Source organism: Condylura cristata, unplaced genomic scaffold (assembly GCF_000260355.1).
Source record: "Condylura cristata isolate star-nosed mole 26May11 unplaced genomic scaffold, ConCri1.0 scaffold00009, whole genome shotgun sequence".
Lineage (NCBI taxonomy): Eukaryota > Metazoa > Chordata > Mammalia > Eulipotyphla > Talpidae > Condylura > Condylura cristata.
In genome coordinates, this window is record NW_004567110.1 from 52,000,309 (window position 1) to 52,021,808 (window position 21,500).

Sequence of the window (21,500 nt, forward strand, 5' to 3'; positions counted from 1 at the left end):
GAATGTGGTGTATTGTGAGGAGACCAGTGACTTAGGAGAAATCTTTAGTAATTCTTAGTAGACAGACAGTCTTAGCCTACATTCCCTAAAAAGCATTCTGTTTCTTTCCAAATATATAAAAAAATAAATATATATATATATATATATATATGACAGAAACGTGTCTTCCTAGAAGAATGTGGTGTATTGTGAGGAGACCAGTGACTTAGGAGAAATCTTTAGTAATTCTTAGTAGACAGACAGTCTTAGCCTACATTCCCTAAAAAGCAAAGTTAGAGGCAAGTAATATGCTGACATTTTATTGCAGAATTGTGTGGGTACCTTAACAGGCTATAAAAATAAGAGAAAACTAGGAATGAGGTAGAAAAGACAGGAAGACAAATACACAGTGGTGGATTACCTACTTGGTCACCACGTCACAAGAAAGCAGCCTGCAGTTCATTCATGCCATCTCCGGAGACACCCTTTAAATGTTTTCTTCCAAATAATCTGTCAAGCAGGGAAAGGCATGCAGTTTTTCTTCTAGCTCCTTCTCATTTCCTGTCTCACATCAATCACTCAGCTTCCTAGTGCATTAACGTCTCTACATTTCTTAGTTGTAGTAACCAGCCATTCCAGGCAGGCACTGAGGAAGCAAACACCGCTGTGGGTCTATCTTTCTTGGCTGTCAGTACTACACCTTCATGTTCTCCCTAAAAATTGGGCCTAGTGTGAACTTTGTCACAGCCCAACTTGCTGAGACAGATGGTGTCAGGAGGTACAGTTATGGTGGCAGGGGCTAGAGTTTTGCAAAAGATGATGTGATGTGAGTCTCATTGGGGCCTTAATAACTAGGAATCAATGTAAGCTGCTGAAAGGCTGAAAATAATTTTTAAGTACAGAGTACTTTTCGGAAGTATAAAATGAAAGTGGATCTTCCTGAGAGGAAAGCTGAATGGTAAAGACGGATCAGAAGTTTGATATCAAAGATGACAAAGGAAGAGTGTGTCTAAATACTGCTATTTATGTGTGGATACTTTCTGGTAACACACTTGAGTTTTCTATGGAAACCATGCCTTCCTTCAGTTCTGTTGGTTTGGATTGAGTGAACCCTCCCATGAATTCCAGGCTTAGTGGTAGTAGAAGAGCAAAGTAGCAGCACACTGCTGCCCTGAACACAGACATGGACATTTGACAGCCAGGCCAGTGGGACTCCATGCCAGCACTTTCACTGGAGCAACTGATGAAGATTTAGAAGGCTGAGACATTTACATTTTATTAATTTATGAATGCCTTTTCCTTGTTTAAGCCAGTTCATTTTTCTTTTAAGTAGACACTTCTGATTGCTACGGAGGGAGGCAAAAAACCGTCCATTGCATTTAATTACAAAGACCATGTGGCCCCAGCAAGAATGGTTTTGGTGGAACGGCACTAGCAGAAGTTGGGAATGATTGTCACAGCTTCTTCATTCTCTTTCCTCAGCACTTAAATGTTGTACCTGCTAGCCCATGGTCCCCAGACATGCGTGCTCTAAAGGGATCCAGCCACTGATAGGCATAAAGGCATAGGAGATCTTAGTATGAAAGAACTTTAATAGAATTAGTGTACATAGAAGAAAATATAAGTTTCCAAATAAAATAACCAAAATGACCCATCTTTTCATTGACAAATACCCAGCCACACAGAGTTGCCCAGAGTGGAGCCTGAGGCCAGACCAGAAAATGTGCCACAAGTCTAAGGCAACTTTTGGTGTGGAAATGTAGGAATGAGGTTCTGAGAAAATCCCAGAAAACTGGGACAAAAAGAACAAAATCAAAGTACAAATCTAGAGGTTGCTATTATCAACCTCCCCATGTGTCTCACCTACATATCTCTCCCCAGTGTCTACATGTCTCTGTTCCCCTTTGGTGCCTCCTTTCCTCCTTTTACAGAGCTGCTTCTGTAATGACTCACCTACCTGTAAGCAGACAATATTTAGAGCACCTACAGGAGGAACAGAAATAGCCAGTGAAGTCTGCATGGCATCTTTGTGCCTTTTGCTCTGGACCTTAACTGGACCCCAAAGTACCACCAAAACACAGTGTACTTCCCATAGTTTTAAAAGACTATAAAAACACCATGACAATGAATCAGTTGGATCATAATTTGGACTTCCCCCAAGTACCTGAGCCTATATCAACTATATAGTAGACCTTTCCTAAGTATGTTTGAGACACTGACTGACCTAGAAAGAACAGTAAACATTTGTCATTCAACTGGAGTTTCCCGAGAAGAGTATCTTCTTAGAGCTGAATATGATTGCATGTTATTAGAAAAATTTTAGATTAATTTTATGATTCTTTCCTCTCAATTATTTTCCCTAGTATAGTAACACATCTGTCAAACTTCGGTTTTCTCTCACTATATTTCTCCACTCCTTTCTTTCTGAAGTAAGACAGTTATATTCACAGATTCTGGTGCTCATTATCTCCAAACTAGACTTGAACAGTAACGTCCTGAGTGATCTTTGTGTCTGCAGCCATTCTCTGCTCTTATTCATTATTATACACCTATTGTCAATAATTTCACCAGATGTCTTAGCCTTTGTTAGTGCAGAGGCACTGAGTAATCCTATAATTACAGAGCATTTCTACTTCTGTTATGGCACTGATGACAGGCAACATTTTATTATAATTAGTTGTAGACATTCATGTCTTTTTGTTTACCTATCAGCCTTTCATAAAGTTTCATACATTTGTTTTTTGAAACTGACAGATGGTTCTGTCGACCTCAATTCATGTATAAATCCATGAGGAAATTAAATGGATGGAGAGATGGTATACGGTATGTAATTATTGATTCAAAGTAGCTATTAGAAGTATAGTTTGAAAAAAAAAAAGAAGTATAGTTTGAAATTTGACATTGTTTTAGTTTTTATTTCATGGACCAGGTCAAAAATGAACACAATGTCAGACTGATTCTATATTTGATAATAAATTGAATGACCATGTGTTTAGATAATGAAAAATTGGTGTGTAGACACAAGTAACAATGATCATCAACTGAAACATTTACTTTAAATGAAAAATTCTTTCTTGCCATATCCCTTTTTGCTTTGTATTTTTGCAAAATCTTGATAGAGTCTTTATGCTTTTCTTCAAATGCACAGGATGCACAGAATCTGTATGGTAAACATAAGATGTTTACATTTAAAATTAAAATTCTTTGAAATGTATTTTTTGATTTCTCATCTGCACCTGCAAAAATAATTTTCTGAAAGTAAAAGGGAACACATTTGCAAGGTTAATTCCCTCTGGGAAAAGTGGGGTTTCAGAACAACTTTAATTTTTTTAAATATAACTTGTGATTTCATTTTCATTCGTATTTTACTTCATATGTGCATGATAAAGAGCTACTATGTCATTTTAAAATACCTCTATCATCTGAATTGCTGAAGAAAGAGAGCTAAGTGATAAACAAACAGAAGTGTAAGGATTTAAAAAAAATCTCACATTGGATCATCTTCCCTATTCCCACAATATTCAGTATTAATTAGCAGTGACAGACAACGGTCTTCCTTGTGGGAGGTTTGGAATGAATATTTTTTCACAATTTTCATATACTCCCTGGAGCTTGGTAACATTATCTCCTTATTTAAAAAAGATTTATTTATACATACAGAACTGGGGTACAGGCCAGAGATTCAGGGGTGGTGAGAGGACTCACCAGAGGCAGAATGGGGAGCAGAACAAGCCGACTGACAAAAGTACACTGCCGAGGGGAGCAGCAGGTGGGGTCAGGAGAGGTCTGCTGTGCCATGTGGGTCACCTCCTGGGCTGGGATCGAACTCTTGCTGAAGTGGTTTTAGCTTCTTAGTTCTGTGCTTTAACTCACTGTGTGACCAGCGTGGGCCCTTTTTTTCTTTCTTTTATTTTTTTAAAGTGGGATGACCTTTATAATGTGAGCTTGTTTTTTAAAAAGATTTATTTTTATTTATTTATGCATACAAGAACTGGGATGTAGCCAGAGGTGCTAGGGTGAGAGGATTCACCAGAAACAGAGTGGGGAGAAGAACAGGCAGGTCTTCTAAAACACACTGCTGAGGTGGCCGGTAAAGTGAGACAGGAGAGGTCTGCCATGCCATGTAGGTCACCTCCTCTGCTGGGGGCCAAATTAGCACTACAGTGGCTGGTGATAGCTTGATAGCACTGAGACTTTAACCCCTATGCCACCAGGGAGACCTTAAATGAACAAACTTTACCTCATAAAGAAAAAGAAGAAAGGAAAGACTTGGGATCTTGAATTCTGGATATGGTAATCTTACAGGGATATAATAAATTGTAACACTTCCAAAAATTCCTAGAGAATTCCTTTCCTTAAGTCTCACATGTCCCTCAGATTTACATTCTTCAACCCAGGTAAGAAAGAAGATGGTGTCCTAGTAGGAGCCAAATTCAGCCTGTTCCTCAATCTCTACTGAGAAATTTTACATTAAAACCATCTAGGCATAAAGAGATCTCCCCTTTTATCAGTGAATCTACAAACACTTTCTTTTAATGTACTTATACATTTGCTACAGCAACATCTCCATAAAAAGAGGAGGTACCATGTTCTCTGCTCCACTTAATAGGGGATGGAGCTGAGCAGCTGTGTAATACTATATAACACAGAAAGCGGGTGGGCTCAGAGAAAAGAAGCAAGAAGAGCGTTCATTTTCCTGTGGCCCAACTTGCACCCTGGTGCTGCTGGGAAGAAGACACATGGAGGTGAGACAAGTAAAGACATTCAAAAGAGACACAGGGTGAGAGATATCTGGAGAGGCTGACAGTGGCAGCTGTTAGTTTGATTTTGCTCCATTAGTCCCAGACTTGTCTGGCCCCTTCTCCTTTCTATAGTTCCATACCAGAAGGCACCTTAGACTTGTAGGTTTTGGGTCATCAGCCACAACCCTGTTTGCCTAGGCATTTGCTGTGAGGGATGGATAGTTTAGGATATTTTACTGGAAAATTATTCTTTCTCTCTAGGCACATTAATTCTATTTATTTTTCAAAAGTTTTCTTTGTTCTTGTGCACATGACCCCTTTAGATCATGCAAATTTGGGGCTCTTGGCTATCCTGAGGTTGTACACTAACAAATATAGTTAATATATATATATATATATATAAAGATTTATTTATTTGTACATACAGAACTGGGGTACAGGTCAGAAGCTCAGGGGCGGCGAGAGGCTTCACCAGAGACAGAGTGAGGAACAGAACAGGCAGGTCGACGAAGTACACTGCTGAGGGGAGCAGCGGGCAGGTCAGGAGAGGTCTGCCACGCCATGTGGTCACCTCCAGGGCAGGCGGGAATCGAACTCATGCAGAAGCGGCTTTAGATTTTCAGTGCTGTGCTTTAACCCACTGTGCCACCAGGGAGGGCCAATATAGTTAATATTTTTAAACAATTTTATAAAAAAATTAGAGTAAGTCTTCCAATTGAGTTTTAATTTTATGCTCTACCTGCCTACAAATATCAGACTGTGCCCCTGAATTGCAACTTAAAAAGAAAAAGTGAGATGTCACAATTCATTTCTAAACTGAATCTTTAATCTGGCTTAGGACATAAAAGAATTGGAATCAAATGTAACTATAGCCTTTTCTAAATTTATATTTATTTCTGTTAGGAAAATAAGTTCTGTTGCACAAATGTGTGCAGAGTGTGAAATCGTGCTTACTTGTTTACGGACACAGATAGAAAGGAGAGAGAAAAAGCTACATATTTCAAAGCTCTATCAAAGGGGTTAAGTGACTTGACATTACATTGTCCCTGTCTCCCATTGGGCTGTTTGAATGACTGTCATTCTGTATACATCCCTCTGAGGCAGCGGTGAAGGCTGTATTTTGATGGATAGAACTCTCAGAACCCACTGAGTATTTAGAGAGTGTTCAGTGAATTTCATTTACAAAGAGTGCATTACAGGAAAGTGCAATTGCTCTTTAGACTACTCTTCTGAGTGTTGAGGAAATGGGCTGATGGTTGAAGAACAAAGATGCATTTTCTCTTTCCTCAACCTACCATTTCTTTCATGTTGCTTAGCTACCATCGAAGCCACCACCAAGGCTTTTGTCCAAAGGCTTTTAGACTAAGGATGAATTCTCTTCTTCAGCTAGTTTCAAATAATCCACTATAGCAAAAGACACTTGAAAAATCAACTTCATCACATCAGATTCTGTAGATGAGAAGCATCAACCACATTACTTACAGAAACTTACAGAACAAAGATTTGAAATAAGTACACTACCTTATTTCTTGCTCAGTGTGATATTTTCAGTAATATCTTTCATGAGTTAACTGGCTACATCAATGATTCCCTCCTTATAAGTGAATCCACGAGATCAACTTCTTGCTTTTAGGACAGTGGCTCTTTGTTTTTGCATAGGCCTTTTTAACTAACTAAAATATTAATTGAGGTGCTGGTGGTTTATAACACTGCATATTTTAGCGATATATACTTGTAGCTCTTCAAAAGTATGCCACAGCAGGGCCCTCCCTGGTGGCACAGCGGGTTAAAGCACAGCACAAAGTATGCCACAGCACAAAATCCACCACCAAAATGCCAATAAGCCTCAACCTTTTGCTCCCTCCACACTCTGCACCATATTCCCTACTTCCTACTCTGGTAGCCTTAATTTTACAGTCAGATTCAAAGGATTTGTTTTGGATATATTTTTTTCTGTTTCTTTGTTTTGTTTCTCTATATTCCACGTATAAGTAAAACCATTTAGTATTTTTTTCCTGATTTATTTCACTACTTTAATATCCTCCAATTCTAGCCAAGCATCCTATTGTGTCTATATCCCACTTCTTCCTATTCCCTTCATCGGGCACTTATTGTTTCCATTACTTAGCTATTGTAAATATTTCTGCAGTGAACATAGGAGTGCAGTTTCCCTATGAATTAGTGCCTTTGTATTCTTTGGGTAGATAACTGCAGGTGTAACTGTTGCATCTTATGGTCAATCTATTTTTAATATTTTGAGAAAACGCCATGTGGTTTTCCATAGGAACAGACATATCTACATTCCTACCAATGGTGTATTAGTATTCCCTTTAGCACTCTCACAAAGGCTTTGTTTCTAGGTTTCTTTTACTATGTGCTATTTATCATGGGTGTGAAGGTTTATCTCATTGTGGTTTGACTTGCAGTTCCATGATGATAATGATGATGAGCATTTTTCAAATGTTTCTTGGCCAGTGGATGTCTTCTTGGGACTGTACATATAGCTCTTCTGCCCATTTCTGCATTGGATTATTTTTCTTTTCATTTGGTTGTGTGAGTTTGTTGTAGATGTTGAATACCAACCCCTTGTCAGATGTATGATGTGCAAACATCTTTTTGTTTTGTTGACAGTTTCTTTCATGGTGCAGTGTTTTAGGTTGATGTTGTCTCTTTTCTTTATTTTGCTTTTATTTTCCTTGTCAGTGATGTTGAATTCCCAGAAACATCACCGAAGCCAATGCCATGGAGTGTTTTACATTTACTTCTCTGGTACTTGCTTCAGGTTTTATGTCCCAGTCTTTAATCCATCTTGAATTAATTTTTGTGTATGCTATAAGGTAGTTGTCTAATGCATGATTTTGTTTGTGACTGTCTTGTTTTCTCAGCACCATTTGTTTATTAATTGCTCCTTTCTCCATTGTATGCTTTTTACTCCTTTGCTGCAAATTAACGGTCCATATGATTGTGGGTTTGTTTCTGAACTCTCGATTCTTTTCCATTATTCTGTGTGACTACCTCTCCTCTAAGTTGCAGAACTTAGCTCATAGGCTCAGGATTTTTTTTTTTCCTGTCAAATGCATTTTACAGACTCACAGCAGAATCACAAATATTATCTCTAAGTAATTTCTTCTCCAAAATTATCCTAATACCAGCACTGCCATTTACCTCTCAAAAGTGTATTTCTAAAAATATTCAAACTTTCTGACTAGTTTAAAATATCAAAAGTAACCAACCTGTTTACCCATTTTATATTCTGACTCCCATAGGAGCCAAGAATTAATTTGGACCCCACTGTAGATACTGCAGTTGTTAGCTGTGCTCTTTTGCTTACAGTATTATGGTCATTCCTAATAGTTACTCTGACTTATCGTCAGGAGAATCAAATCATGTGTCCACTTCTTACTGTAGAAAAACAGACCAGAGACTCAGTGCCTTTCTGTTGCTGCAGATTGCCAGCATTTGTTCATGTGATTTCTGTCTTCTAGGAATTTTCAACTTGACCAACTGTGTGGTGAGGGGAAAAGGCTGTGGAGGTATTTCATCCCTATGTAGGGAGGGGGGATACTGCCCAAGATATTAATGGTTAGAGGTGAATATCATGTTTCCTGTTGCATGCAGATGTGTGTCCCTTTGTTTCTCTCTCTTTCCAAACCTACTATGCCCTTCTCCCATCCATTCTGTGACATCTCATACATGAGATGTCTCTCTCTCTCTCTCTCGCTCTTTCTCTCTCTCTCTCACACACACACACACTCTAGTAGCCTTTCTTTCAAACAAATTGCTTTTGTGTGACTTAGAATTAATTAATGCTGCTTGTGCAAAGAACCCTAATTGATAATGCTATCAAGATGCTAAGCTCTACAGAAAAGGAGATGACCAAAATACATACCTAAAGATATGTATTTGATCCAGTTCTCAAATTTGAATAGAGAATTGGGAATAGAGAAAGTAACATGGCTATGCTGTAGATGTTAAAAGTTCATGTAGCATCTTAGGACTCAATTATATTTTCAGGAACACTTTAGAAGAAATACTAGTGTGTTAACTTCATTCTCAAAAGTTTGAAATGCTAAATCTATGTGGGAAGTGTAGAGTAGGTGCAACCAAAATTGCCTAAGACCAAATGCAATTAGGTTTCCTATCATTCTGGTTCCCTGATGAACTGTGACTTTGAGATTTAGTTGTCTTTCTTTTTTGAGAAAAATCTATTTATACACAAGAGTATTGTTGTTTCTGGTGCTCTTCACAGAGGTAAACGATTAAACTATGTGAAACAAAATGTTAGCGCCAAGGTTATATTGACTAGATGGTACAAATAAGTAAGCACTTATGATGAAGATTGTTTAGACTGTGTTGATGATCTTTTCCAAAAAACATTGTTTTCAATTATAATACTAAAAATTGATGTGGGTTTATACATTTCTATTCACCTCTGAGTGTTTTTATTGAAAAATTAGAGAAAACAAATAACTACTCGTAATAAAGTACTTTTAATCACAGTGTATAGTATCTTTCTGTATTAGCATAGGTAATTTATTTTTCAATCAAATAAAAAATTATTACCTAAATAGTAAATAAAATATATTTTTGTATATATCTGTAGTTAGAGAAATAAACCCATCAGTAGACAAGGTATGAGTCTTGGGGTTATGTCACTGAGTTTTATCTCTGTATCTAATTTTTTTGGTTCTTACATTCGTTCTATTGGTATTACTAAGAGATTGTAATAGATCCAGACTCCATAACTGTACTTATGTCATTTGAATCATACATGATCTGAGAAAAGTTTGGAGATTCATTCCAGTTTATTTTCACTAAATCACATGAACTTCCCTGAATCAATTAGTATAGGCAAAGTGATGAGATGTACTGCTTAGCTAATTCTACATCATTTCTTTCCCTCACATAACTATGGTGTGTAAATACAGCTTCCCCAGAAACACATGAATCCCCCACTCCCCCCCCCCAAAAAAAAAACAAACTGGGATCTGTTGGAAAGGAGAAGAAAAAATGTAACACCAATACTTCACGGGTCACCAAAAAAGGTCAGTCATCTTCCATAAATCTTGTTATTACAAGAGAATATGTGTGACATGTAATTTTGCATGTAAAATGTATTTGCACTGTTCATCACTTTGTAAACAGAAACTGTGAGGTGAACCAACAGAAGGGTACTTAAAGTGCAGTAGATTGGCAGATTCTCAACAATACAAGGACCTGTTTTTAATATTCCCAGGGCATTACATTTAATTGTAGTCAATATCAAAGTCAGCATATTCAGAGCCATGGAAGCACTCAGCCGAAACCTTTATTTTCCCTTCTTTTCATCCCCATTAAGACACGTGTAGCTGAGACACTTGAAAATGTACATGGAATGGGAGCATCCTACTTTTCACAGTTCGAAATCAAAATAGATTGACTTTATGTTCTATCAGCCAATAAGGATAACTAATAATTGAAGTTACTTTGGGATAGGAATTAGATTTTATTATCCACTATTATAATTTCCTTTTCTGCTTCTCTCATCCACTCACTAGTATTATAATGCTTGTAGAGTACATTCTGTATTCAATTTCATGATATGAAACTTGATTTATAGATACCTATTTTCCTTCACTCAGAAACAAAATGTTGAGTAGAACAAGTTATATTCTTAAGACTGAGCATTATTTGGTGAGATGAGCTTGCCTTAAATTTGTTCTAGCCTCTTTCTTTTATAATCTCAGATTGTTGATCTCATGTATGCCCCAATACTGTCAAACAAGAGATCCTTATTCACTGATCCATGCTCACTGAGCTCATGTAAGATATGATCTAAAAAATTCAGTATATCAACAAAAAGTAAAAAAGATTATTGACCACAAGGGTCAAACATTTACATCCTCTAAACAATGCATTCTGTCCTTATAAGCATGCTACAAGGAAAGCCAAACATTGTTTTGTACATATGACATTAGAACAGAGTGGTTATTTTTATGAGTTAGATATTTGGAGCCTAGGCTATTGAAATTAGATGCTCCTATCTGCTTAGCATATACTTGGATCCAATCACCATTTGTCTAGAACAAAGCTTGAGTGGGCACAGTTCATGTGTTCCTCAGTGATTCTTCGATATTTTGTGGGTGACTAATATCATTTTACTTGATGCCTCATTCTTTCTTAAAACAGGTTTTTCAATCAAACCTTTTGGCCTGGAAACTTGTCTACTTAATACAAGTTTTATGGGGTAGAAGTGACAGTGGCTTGATGGGAAGTTCCCCATGGATGTGTCACAGGCCTGATCCAAAATAGTGCATCTTTTACCCTTTAATAAAAGAATTCACCAGTGTGCACCAGATGTAGTTGAACTAGGCAAGACTTTATTAGAGACTCATGCATGAGGGTACCAGTACAGGAAAAGAGAATTTAGTTGGCTCCTCTTCGGAGGCTAGGAGGAGATATTTAATGGGTAGGTCCACCAGGTGAGACTAAGAAGAGCAGTATAATAGCTTGTTTTGGGTTGGGATATACTCCAGATATACATTGGGGTTCTCTGTCTTCTTCCTCCAGGAGGTTATGATGTAATTATCACTCAGGATCTAACAGCTTACATGACACCTTATGGACAGTATGGTGGGCCAAATTTTTAGGACAGGGTTTGCCACTCCATGATTTCGCCCACCTGTTTCAAACAGGACTTGGGACATCCCATCCTACAGATTCCGTTCACAATTGCCATAGGTTGTCTCAGATGCCAGGGGTAGAGTCATCTCAGAGTCATCAAGTCCACCTGTCAGGTCAACCAAGTCTTTTAGCAGTTATTTAGATTATTATCTACTTAAACTGTTGTTCTTTTTTAGGTGATTTTCTTTTACTCAATAAGCACTTGCTATGGAAGTTAGGATAGAAAATTAAAAAAAAAAAAAAAAACATCTCAGCCCCTCATGGCAAGGTGTTTCAGACCATTAATGGCCATATGCATCAAAAAGGCAAAGCTACATCAGAGAGTGAAAGATGCTGTAACTCAAGAGCAGAGAGCAGGAAAGCTAGTGCACATCAGAAATCCTTGCACTGGACACTTTAAGTCAATGTCACAGCCACTTTCCTTCTCTCAGAGGCTGGCATAATTTGAACCTTGAAATCAATTCACAGCATAGATGACATCTGTTAGGTTTTCACCATAGTTCATTTGGTGCTGGGTGATTCTTTCAAGAAACATCAGAGCCCAAAACATGAATATGAAAAAAAAAAAAATCATGACATCTTAAGAAATGTGCTCAATGAATACATTTTGTGGTCTGATGCATTTCCTGTGTCTTCCAGGTCTCCTAGTGCAGATGCAGCGACACTAATGGTAGTTTTTAGCCCTTTTTCCTCTGTGCACCATGAGCTGAGTTGACAGGTGATAATGTGTAGCGCATTTTGTTTTTCCTTGGTTACATTTAAACATACATCTGGACCCTGTTATTTTGATTTTAGTTTTAAATTAGAAAGGAGACAATTTGACATTTTTTCCTCGTGCCTTCTGTAATAGCTTTATTTGTGCTAAAGTACTGACAAACAGAAAATACTTTTTTCCAGTTACTTTGTAGAAATAATACTCTGAGGGAGGTTCCCAAGCAGTGAGGAGTTCCTCAGATGTCAGCATAGGGACAGAAATAAGATACCAACATTTATTAATATTTAAATTTACATTTACATTTAGAATTGTCTCCTTTTCGTCAGTCTCAGTCTGTTCACATAGGAAATTTATGGAATGGCCCTTTGGTGCCTAGCCTCTCTACCAGTATGCCAGGCTGGGTTCCTAAAACCTGCTTTAGAGATGTTCCCCAGTGTGGCCCTACTGACGTGGCCTCTGGTGCCTGCCTGAGCTTCCCTAACATGGCTGGATGAGGTCGCTGAGTCAGTGCCCTCAAACATACAATAGATATCAGTCTTCTGTCCAGTCACAGTTTTGATATGGTCTCGCTCAAGCTGATCTTGTCTAGCCAAGGAAATTTGCAAATAAAACTGCATGATCTTGTGTCTTTGAGCTGAGCTAGTATCCCAATAATCTATCAGTAATTAGATAAACAAGAAATCTATACTTCAATAAAAATTTACAAAAGAGTCAAATAATTGGTAGTGTCATAGTTTCACTTCATAGGAACAAGACTGAGGTTCAGATTTACTGCAGGAAGTTGACTGGGTCAGGTTTTTAGAATCAATATTCATGAGGGAGGGAAGAAAAAACTGAACAGGAGGAAGCTTTTATTGCCAACCTAAAAGTTACCCAAAACTTTGGTTCACCACCAAACTGGCTTACTATATTACAGTGCCATAGAAGCCTCACACAGGTCTCACTGGATTGAATTTAAGATGTCTTCAGGGTGAGCTCTCTCTGGATGTTCTACAGGAAAATCCACCTCCTTTTTTACCCGCTAACTTATAGAGATCACACATATTCCTTGTTTCCTGCCTCCTCCTACCATCTTTGAGTCTTACAGTGTTTCATTCTGATCACTGCTTCCTTTCGCCTCTTTCACTCTATAATTTTTTAAAGGTTTATTTTCATTTATGCATTCAAGAACTGAGATATAGGTCATAGGTATGGGTGTGAGAGGATTTACCAGAGTCAGAGTGGGGAGCAGAGCAGGTAGATCTACTGAAATGCACTTTGAGGGGAGCAGCAGGTCACAGGAGAGGTCTGCTGTGCCATGTGGGTCAACTCCTTAGTTAAGGACAGAATTCAGGCCACAGTGGCTGGTGATTGTTTGTCAGGGCTGAGACTTTAAACCATTGCATCGGCAAGGAGTTCCTCTTCCCTCTTCAACAATTAATTATCCATGTAATCACATTCTGTTCACTCAGATAATCCAGCACACTCTCCCTATCTTTTCTATTCAACCTGACATATTCCTCATATTCCTAGATTAAAGGGTTTGAAGCATGGATTTATTTTTATTTTATTTAATTAATTAATTTATTTATTTTGGTGTGGGAAGGTAGGGATCATTCTCCTTCTTCCAAGAGGAAGTTAAAATTTCAGTTCTTAACCTTTCCAAGTTGTCCTGAGCTGGAAGATGGGCAACAGGTCTTCACAATCCTCACAGGCTGGATGTTAAAAGTGACTTGCTCTGGGATGGGGATCATAATCTTGGGTGAAGCTGTTTTTCTCAGAGGAGGCCACTCTCAAACTGAGATTTCTGGCACTTTCAGCAGCTAAGAAAAGACCACTTCTAAATTGAATAATACTGAGAGGGATTTGAGATCTACCTCACAACTTTCCCTAAACTTAGGGTAGAATTGTTCTCAACATCTCTTATTGTATGGTTGGAACTTAGTACAATTGGTGACATGTATCAATGGTTTGCTATAGAGAAAAGTTACATAATTGATTTGCCATGTTTCAGCTAAGTTTCCAAAATAATTTTGGCCAAACTCTACCCCCAGTTTATGTAAAGTTAAGGTATATTAATTGACTTAAAGCATCATCACTCACTGGATCATTTTTAAATGCAAATTCAAGTTTCCAGAAATTTTTGAAAGAAGTCACCAAATCTTTCTCCAGGAGAAGTAAGTCTTAAAGATATGTGTGTATGTGTGTGTGTTTGTGTGTATATACTTTTGTGAATATATAGTCACCCAAACTACTTTTTCAGTCTTTGAAATGATACAGCTGATTTTTAGCTTGGCCTTTTTGTTTTATTTTGCTTTCCAGCACTGGTATCTCAGATATATAACTTACCTTCATAAAACCTCAATTTTCTCATTTGCAAACTGAAAGTGACAGTAATATTGTGGAGGAATGATGTGAGGGTTAATTTATAAAGTCATGTAAAGTGTTTAGCTTAGATCCAGGGTAGACGTAGACTCATAGTGTTAGTGTATTTTTACTCAAATAATAAACACACACACACACATATAGATAGACATCATACACGCTTACCAATAAAAATAATAGTAGCTTTTAAACCATTTCTATGACTCAGTAAATCAGTTGTACCTCAGTTATTCCTCTGAAAGAGGGATGAGAGCAGCACTGATCCTCCAAAGCTATCGGGAGGATGCCATGGGCTAACCCATTTAAAACGCTTAGCACACTGCATGACACATGAGTTGTCAGTACCTATGTGTATTACTCATTTCAACACCTCTGCCATCCTTTAAAGTTGACACAATTACAGACCAAAGCAGGAGTCAGTTGTGCAATAGCATATAGTTACTGTGCTGAGTCAGAATTCAAGGCCTGGTCTGTCTGAAAGAGAGCGTGAGCATGTGTCATTTCCATCTGCCACTGGAAAGTAACTGAAATGTGCCTTCCCTGAAATGTGCCTTCAACTGAAAAGTTGAAACTTTTCCCACTCCACATGGATGGGTGAGGTTGGAAATATGGTTGTAGTTTAAAAACTGAGAACGTATGGAAGTGATTTAAATGTGAATTTAGCAAGTCAAAGAAAAAGAGCAATAAAGGGAAAGTTTTAAGTAGAAACTTCTGCTTTTCCTTCTCTTTTATAATAAATGACTGACCAGAAATCTCTTTACTTTGTCATCTCTATAGCTATGTCGATTGTGTGCAATAGCAGCTTTCCCCCATTTAAAGTGTCTTTTTATGTTTTCAGGGTCATGATAAAAGCCTAACAGACCTTTTTCAGTAAGTGGGTGCTTCTCGTGCATGATTAAATCATTCCTTTAACTGCCAGTACCAACTAACCAGAACAGCGAAGAATAATTACCTAGAAATTTCTTGCCCATCATGTCTTATCCTTAAGAATAATAATGGAACATATTAGTAATTATCTTGTTAGAATTTATCAGGCAGGAGGAAGCATTAGCAGATAATTATTAAGTTCACCAATCTCCTGAACTTCAGCATTAGTACAAAACCTTCAAAAATGCCCATATTTTAATTACAGACAGTTGAAGAATGCTACACCTCCGATAGATAAATTGCTATTTACATTTGAAGAATTAATGCCTTTGATTTTGTCTATTTTCCTAAAATTACTTAAGAACCTGTAAATACAAGAATACTAGAACACAAGAAATTTGGGACACTTATTTATTTAGATTATTAAATAACTAATAATGTCATTTTGGTGGTTGAAAGAACTTCCATTACTTTCGTACTTTGTAGTTTCATTCCTTCATTCATTAAATCATTATTTCATTAGGCCCATATTCAGTATGCAGTTAAGATATACTAGGCAATGGGAAATACAGACATAAAAGACTGGCAAGGCCCCTCCTGAAATGGTGTCTACATTTTGCTAGTAAAGACAGTCTTCAACAAAACAAGACTGTCTTTACTAGCAAAATGTAGACACCATTTTGTGTATATATATATATATATATATATACACACACACACACACATACAGATAATATGTGTCCTACAGAGTTTAAACAGGAAGAAGGGCAGGAATTATTTATTGTATTTTTACTGTTTTTTTGTATTTTGACTATCTTTATGAACTTAAACCATAAATGTTGCCTTCTCAAAGCTTATAGTTGTGTAGTTTACTTCCCACATAAAATGAAAGAGTGTGAAATGTTACATGAAAAAAATATATATAGATAAACTTTAGAGAAGACAAGTGTGAGAGAAATTACTTATCAAAATGAGGGCAAGGAGAGAATGCTTCCTGGAAATAAAATAGTATTTATGTGTAACTTGAAGTGTGGTTGAGATTCAATAGCTAGTGATAAGGGAAAAAGAAGAGACACTCAATCAAATCAATGAATGTGAGTCAATCCACAGAGGAGAAGTACAAGGAGAAGAGCAAAAGTCATTTTGGGTGAAATATAGGGAACAACTGAAGATAATGGAGATGTCGCATGATCATGAAGGACATTTTGAAATATTTTCTGCATTATTCCTTTGACTAATTACTACTGTAAACTTTTTCTCCCAAGTTAAATATTTCAAGATTCAAATCTAATGATAACTTCAATATATTCAATGTTTACTAAGCACCTATTCTGGGCCTCTTTCTTAATGCCTGGGATGTTTGTCTCTTATTTTTTCCCATTCCTTCAATTATTTATCTTTGAAAGTGCTGTGATACCTGTGACATTATAATATACCACAGATCAACAAACTTTTCTAAAAGGTAAGATTTACCTATACATGTTTCAGGTCATATAGTTTCTTTCACAACTCCTCAACTCTGTCATCATAACATAAAAACAGTTATAGGCCACACATGAATGGTTGTGGCTGTATGCCAATAGAACTTTATTCATAAAAAAGTTAATTAACTGGGAAACCTCTTAAGCAGATTATAAACCTGTGAAGGTAGGTTACTTATCAACTCACTTATAGTATAGTCGATTTTATAAAGAGGATATATGATGTATATTTGTACATTAAACAAACAAAATATTTGACATCACTTTTTTAAATTAATGTTACATTGGTTTGTACACTATATGTGTTTTAGGAATACAGGTTCATACTTCTTTAAATGTAGGATACTAGACTATACCCACCAGAAAAGTTCTAATAACCCCCCTACCACCCATTCAACCCCCTCTACTCATTGTCTCTAGTCCCTTCATCTCTGGTACCCACAGTTCTAACATTAGAATTCAAAGGTTTTGTTTTGCTTTGTTTACATCATCTATTAAGAAATGTTTAGCAAGGTCTCTGTTCTCTATCCACTTATCCATAATAACCAATCACCACGTAACTAATCAAATTATTGCACTGTTAATCTAACCAGTTTATTAAAGTCACCTGGCTAACTAGATAGAAGAATACTTTATAGACCAGTCATTATTTAACATGAGATAAATAATCACATGTTAACAGTGATTATTAGTGTAACTGCAAGGTAATTCAGCTATTTATTGAAAAATTATTGTAATTGACCTAAATAGTATGATTGACCCAAATAATATAATTGACCCAAATAGCTCTGATTTGTTTTTCTCCTATTAATTCAGACATGAGAATTGTGGGAAAATATTTGAAAGTTTGCACTGTCATATGATACTGACTTATGAATGTTTGCTTAAGCTGTATTTAATATGTTAATATTTAATATTAATATGTTAACATTTTGTTTAATATACTGGTAAAGTGTGAGGGGCTGGGGACAGGTCCAGAGAAACTAAGTCACAACTTAAAGAGGGAGATACCACCAGGGAGAGGCCTTCCTTAAAGAGATTGGGAGAACCCAGGGCAGGATCTATAGGTACAAATAGTGACCAATCTGAACTGGGCAAAGACAAATATCAGATACTCTAACCCAGGCAGACAGTTTGATAGATCACCTTCCATAGCTGAAGGGATGTTTTTAACTGTCCAGGAAGAATGGGAGCGTAGATGCTGGGGCTATTTCTCAGAGGAAACCTATTTGAGTCATCATTGAATGTAAGAGGGTACTTTTAGGAGCTGTAATGATGAGGATAGAGATAAGGTCAGCTCTATAAAGATTACCATCCACAAACAGGAAATGATCTACATGGCCTGTTGATGTAGCTGGCTGTTGCCCTTTCTTTGTTCATTTAAGGGGAACAAGAAACTTGGGAAGATTTTACAATCCTATAAATTTTATCATCTCCAAAACCTGGAGAAGTATAAAGTGAAGTTTAATGGTAGGAATTTCTATTTTCCTCAATATTGAAAATCAATTAAGTGAAACATAATGATAATTTGAATTAAAATGTTCTGTGCTGCATGTTGGGGGTTCTCCTGGCTCCTGTCCTGGGTGCTGTGCATTGTTTTCATAGAAGTAGGGGGTGAATGACCCCTCTCTTTGTAGACAAAGGAATGAATGTCCCCTCGCTCTGAACCAACATGCTATGTAATCACTAGTTTCCTCTTATTTCTATAGATAAATTGTTATTTGCAATAAGAGATTTTCAGACTCTTCAAGATCAAACCTTACACAAACCAGCATTTAGAAGAAAGGCTGACAGAAGGGAGGTGCTGCCTGGCATTAACTCACAGGCCTGGTGGTGAGGGTGTCTTTGCTCTAGTGGAGCCAACACCTGTGCCCGCTGGGAAGAGCCCACACAGCTGTCTGCACATAACACCCCACCCCAACAGCACAGCTACAATTCATCTACTTTTGTGTCACAGTTCATCTTGCGCTCTCGGCACCAGCTCTCCAAGTGCTAATATTACTTATGAGAGTCCAAGAGGGTTGTGTCTAGGATCTTTGATGACAATCGTTTAGCTTACTGTAGCACAAACACTTTGTAGGCACTTGATTGAAAATCTCTTGCTGTAGCCCAGAAAGGTAATATTTTTGGTTTATTTCAGAGACAGCACTTCTTCAGATGTGTGTGGATGTCTGTTTCCTTAGAGAAGGTGATTTACCCCAATCATCACAGATTGAAACCCAAAATCTTGCACCATTGGTCATTTAATATGGAGATAGGAGAAAATTTCTGAGAGTCTCATGGGTTATTAAACACTAAAATGTGTTTCTGAAAAAAAAATTTAAAAAGCACAGGATCTCTTCATGCCATGTTCTCTGGCTCTTTGTGGAGCTGTGGTATGAGTAGTTGCTTTTCAAGGTGCGTCCCGAGTCTGGGATTTTATGACAGAGGCTATAAAATCAATACACTGTGCTGAGGAAAATTACATCTTACCAGTTTGTGAAGAAAATGAATCTAAAATATTCTAGATAAGCATTTATTGTGCACTAAACCAGTGTTGCTGCCTTAGCAAAGAGATTTACCCAGTTTCTTTGATTGCAGAGATTGCAGAAATGCAGCACACATGAAAAACAGTTGAGGTACACAGAGCTCTCAGTATATCATTGAATGTAGCAAAAACAGGGAAAACCTTTCCTTATAGGATATCAAATTCCAAGTGTTATTCTAATCATGACTTTAACAGCAAGACTATAGCTTAAAAAATTATTCAAAGGAATGTTAATTTATACTATAAAGTAATATATAGTTGATGTAAAAATGTCATGCCATATTTTTAAAAAACATAACATTTTAATTTACTTTTATTCATAATCAGAGTATTCAAGTAGTTATCATTAATGTATGGATTGTATTCTAAAACTTTCTTTGTCAATTCAGAGCAACAAAATGCTTTTTTCTTATGAAAAAATATTTGTGATCAGACTACCCTATAATTGTTTTGTAATTCATAATAGTAAAAAAAATGGTACATTTGTAATGAAAGAAATACTTCAATCCTAATTGTTAAGCTCAATTTAATTTGAGAATAAAATAATTTATAATGCACAAATTAATAATTTAGGAGGTGTCTTTTTTCTGTTTTTTTTTTTTTTTTTGCCTCAATGGTTTGCCATCTTTATCATTTATTTAATTTGAGAATAAAATAATTTATAATGCACAAATTAATAATTTAGGAGGTGTCTTTTTTCTGTTTTTTTTTTTTTGCCTCAATGGTTTGCCATCTTTATCATTTATTTAATTTCCATTTGTTCTTTGGAGGGAACCCTATTTTGAATAGCAAAATAAAGTGTGAAAGACTTATGAATAAACTTAAGAAATTTGCAAAACCCACATAAATAGAAAACTTTAAAATGTTCCTTAGGAAGAAAAAAGAAGTCTTGACAAAGAGAAAGACATCTTTTATTCTTGAGACAAGACAATTTGATACATCATTAGGATGTCATTTTTCTCCTCAATTGGTTTATAAATTTAAAAGGTGATCAAAAAATATATCATTAACAGACATTTTTTCTGGAGTGAAACATGTATATCCCGAAGTTCATAGTGAAAAATGAAATTCAAGACTGTGATGACATTGAAAAGGAAAAGCTATGAAAGAGAATGTAACCCTACCAAATATGAAAACATACTTTGAAGTCCCTATAATTAAAACAGTGTAACAATGTCACCTGGATAGACTGCAATGACAAAGAATAGAGCACAAAAACTGACCAAAGAACAAATGGAAATTTAATAAATGATAAAGATGGTACCTCAAAGCACTGATCCAAAAAATAAAATAAAAAGAGAATGGGTAGAAGGTAAAAGTGAGTCCTTAACTCACACTATGCACAATAATAAATTCCAGTGGATTTGAGAAAGGAATCTCAAAAATGAAGCAAAGTACTAAAAAAAAATTACCCACAATCCAGGGATAAGTAAAAGTTCAAATCATGAATCAAATCCAGATGCAATAAAATATAAATAAATTTGACTATATAACTATGTATACTTTAAAATAGTTAATATGTATTTTATTTTATGCATGATGACAAATTATGCAAAACTAAGTATTTTAAAATAACTTGCATTGCAAAAATATGCCAGTGATGACAAACTGAAATAAAATATTTGCAGCCAGTTTATGAGAGGTGGCAAAAATGACTGTGTGGCCTCAGGAATCTCAAGTAACATCTCAGGAACCCTGGAATTTAAGACTCAAGAAATGGATTGAAAAGCAAAACAATAGTTACACCAACATCTGTATGGAGTTGGCAAAAGTCAGAGTCTATCTCAACCTTAGAGACTATATTATTAAGCATGCTGAGCCAGGTAGGTACCTGAGTCTACATTTGGAAGGAACTACAAGTCCATACCAAATGATCTAGCTGAGAGAATTAGAGGGCTATCTGTAAAGAACAAATGGATGGTAGTATCAAGTGAGATGCTAGTAATTCCATGACACTGTCATCGCCCAGATTTTCAATAGAATCCCCATTGGAGCAGAATTTTGGCCAGTGAGTTGGATAGAATTTATCCTTAACCTTATGATGGAAACCTTAGAGATAATGCCCCAGTTCCTCTCACCCTCTCTCTTTTGTCCTCATCCAAACACCCTCTTTCCAGAAACACGTCATTTCTTTAACTATTCTGTTGAAAGGACTGTTCATG